We start from the raw sequence: 3,927 nt of genomic DNA, 5'->3' as shown, positions 1-3,927 counted from the left end.
ACCCCATAATATAGTATTGTGTCTTTTAGAAGTTGTGAAAATTTATTTGCCATTATCTCTTTAAATATTATTTCTGTTCCATTTCTCTCTTTTTCTGGCTTCTTTTTTTTTTTAAGATTTTTATTGGGGAATTGAGGGGAAGGGAACAGTGCTGGGGAATTGGGGAAAGGGGAACAGACAAGTTGCTGTCGTTTTTTTGTTCTTCAATCTAGTTGTGGAGAACGTTGCTTCACTGGCCCAAGTTGGCACCATCATTGCGCTCTTCTCTGGCGAGGCAGATCAGTCGCCGGCTTCTGGACAGCCGCTCACGCTGGCTGCTGGCCGCTCACGCTGGCTGCTGGCTACACACGGTAGCCCATGGCAATACACTGCCACAGGGACTGCAGCCCACGCCGTCGCCGGCGACTCATGGCAGCCCAGCTCCAGGTAGAGCTGTTGTTCAGCATCTTAGCTGTGGAGGGCAGTGTCACTGGCCCTCATATGTGGGATCCGAACCGGGGCCCTCTGGCATCCCAAGCCAGTTCTTAACCATCGCGCCACTCGGCCGGCCCTTTTTCTGGCTTCTTTTATTCAATCCAATTACATGTACACCAGTCTTTTTCACTGTGTCTTACCATTCCTTCTGTATTTTCAATCCTTTTACTTTATACGTCACCATCTACATATTTTCGATTGACATGTCTTCTAGTTCTCTATTCTTTATTCTAATCTTCTGTTAAATCTATCTCTATCATGTTATTAAAGTTTGTGCCTGATGAGTCAATTATCTTGAGTCCTTGGGAGTCTGTTTCTACTGACTTGTTTCTTTTCATTTTTATTCATGTTTTTGTTCTTTGTAAGTGTCTTTTAAATAAGGTTAAGTGTAATTGACACAATAAATTATACATAGTTAGTGTATAATTTGATACGTTTTAGCATATGTATATACTTATGAAACCATGACCACAATGAAGAGAGTGAACGTATTCATTATACTCAATATTATTTTTTGTGCCTTTCATGCTACCTTTCCTCTCAGCCATCTCAAACAATAGTTTATATGTCTGTTAGATTGTTTGTGTGTTTATTTTTCCTTGAAGTTCTGTCAGTTTTTTAATTTCTAGTTTTGATATTATGTTATTAGATACATATAGATTTAAAACTGATCAACTTTCTGTCACTATAGATGAATTTGTGGTTTTTAGAATTCCATGTAAACAAATTGTATGGTATAATAACTTCTTTTTTCCTGACTTTTTTCTATTCAGCCTAATTGTTTTTAGATCCATGTTGTTGTTTATATTTATAGTTTATTCTTTTTTAATGCTGAGTACTATTTTATTGTATATACCAAAATTTATTTAGCCATTCATCTGGTGATCAAAATTTGGGTTGTTTTTAATGTCTCACCAAAAATTTATCGATTTTATTTGATGTTTTAATGAAACAACTTGGGTTTTATTAAATCTCTGTATTTTGTGTGTCTTTTTCCTGATTCATTAATTTATGTTTTTATCTTTATTATGTCCTTTCTTATAGATTTGTTTACACTTATTTTTTTTCCAACTTCTTATAGTGGAGACTTACCCCATTAATTTTCAGCTTTATTGTTTAAATAAATGCTTTAAAGCTGTACATTGCTAAGGACTGGCTTAACTGCACCCACAGATCTGTTGTTGTCTAGACCAACATGTTATCTAATTTTTTCTTTGACTCATGAGCTATTTAGAAATATATCTATTACTTTCCAAATAAATGGGGATTTTAAAGATATGTTTGTTTTTTATTTCAAGCTTAATTACATTGAAGTCCGAAAACATATTCTATATGATTTAACTATTGAAATCTGTTGAAACTTGACTTATGGACCTATGTATATATTATAATACATACATTTTAATATAATTATTTAATGTAATTATTTATATTAATATCAATGTCATTATAATAATATATTCTTGTACATTTTTATAAATGTGGTTTTTTGAAATATACTTAAAAAGAATGTGTATTCTTTAATTGTTGGATACAGTTTTTATGTCTGTTATATTAAGTTTGTGTGTTTATTTGGTTTTCCTTGAAGTTCTGTCAGTTTTTAATTTCTAGTTTTGATATCATATTATTAGGTACGTATAGATTTAAAACTTCCTTATCATCCTAGTAAGTTGAACCTTTATATTTCAGAAGTAAATTTAATTTCTAGTCATGCTTTTTGCCTTAAAGTCTAGTTTGTCTGCTTTTATTAATATAGCATATTTGCTGTCTTCGGGGTCTTTCTTTACTTCTGTTTCATGCCCTCTTCTTCCTCCTCCCCCCAAAACCATGTCTTCTGTGGTTCCTGCTCAGGCTTGGGGATAGTTTCTCACTGTTCCTACCTCTGATATGCTCCAAGCTTCATAGCTACTTCCCCAGAAGGGTACAAAAATGCAACGCAGTTACATAGATCCCCCCGCCACCCCACCGCCGATTGGCAAATGCCCTCAGGGTAAAGTGGCCTTGTTGATTTGGGCTAACCTCTGATGCTTTCAAGAAGATTTAAAACCATTTGTCTAGCATGTTTAGTTGTCACCAGTGGATGCCTAATCCGAATTACCTAGTGTGTCTTAACAAGAAGTAGAAGTTTCTAATACAGTCAATTTTATTTATAGACTGAAATTGTTTAGTTTATGGTAAAAAAAATAATTGTGAATCTAAAGCCAGGTCCCTCTATACGAGCTATATTTTAACCATCATTTAGGTTGATAAAAATGCATGTTCATGAAAAATATGGTTTTAAAATATTACAAAAAAAGTAAGTATTCAAATGAGAAAGATGCATGTTACTTAGTGATAGAATGAATTAGGAAAGGAGAAACTTTTAAAGATACTTTAAAGAAACAAAAGCTTTATTGAAATATAATTCATACATCATATAATTTACTCATTTAAAGTGTATACTTTGATGGTCTTTAGTATAGTCACAAAGTTATGCAGCCATCATCATAGTAAATTTTAGAAGATTATCATCACTTCAGAAGGAAACCCCATTCCCTTCAGCTATCAATCTTCTATCAACTCCTATATAACTACGAATTTACTTTCTGTCTCTATAGATTTCCCTATTGTGGACATTTCATATAAATGGAATCATATGCTATCTGATTTGTTGGGCTTTGTTGACTGGCTTCTTTCACTTAGTAACTTTTCAAGGTGCATCCATATGTATCAGTACTTATCCTTTTTTTTTAATGGCTGAATAATACTCTATTGTATAGATATACCACATTCATTTGTGCATTTATTAGCCGATGGACATTTGGGTTGTTTCTATCTTCGGCCATTATAAATAATACTGCTATAAACATTCATATTCAAGTTTTTGTGTGGATATATATTTTCATTTCTCTTGGGTATATACCTAGGAGTGAAATTGCTGGTTTGTATGGTAATTCTATGTTTAACAATTTAAGGAACTTCAGAGACTCTTTCCAAGTGACTGCATCATTTTATATCCCTGCCAACAGTGTCTGAGGGTCCTTGTTTCTCCATATCCTCATCAAAACTTTAATTATGTGACTTTTTGATTCTAGTTATCCTAGTGGATGTGAAGTGATATCTCATTGTAGTTTTAATTTGAATTTCTTTGGTGACTAATGATGTCAAGCATCTTTTAATGTGCGTATTAGCCAGTTCATTGAAGTATTGTCTTTAGTGTAAGATTCTTTGCCCATGAAAACATTGAGTTGTTTGTATGTTTATTATTGAGTTGTAAGAATTCTTTATAGGAGCTGGAGTGATGTCAGCAAAATGGTGGCATAGGAATTTCTAGTGTTCATCCCAGCTACCCCAACATCAATTTGAATAACTAGCCACACTCGAAAATACCTTTACAAGAGCCAGGTATTCCAGGTGAGGGTTGATAGCACCTGGGTGAAGCACAGACATAAGAAGAGATGCATTAAGGAGGAT

The sequence above is a fragment of the Hipposideros armiger genome, unplaced genomic scaffold (assembly GCF_001890085.2).
Source record: "Hipposideros armiger isolate ML-2016 unplaced genomic scaffold, ASM189008v1 scaffold_52, whole genome shotgun sequence".
NCBI lineage: Eukaryota > Metazoa > Chordata > Mammalia > Chiroptera > Hipposideridae > Hipposideros > Hipposideros armiger.
Note: the sequence above shows the minus strand (reverse complement) of the source record.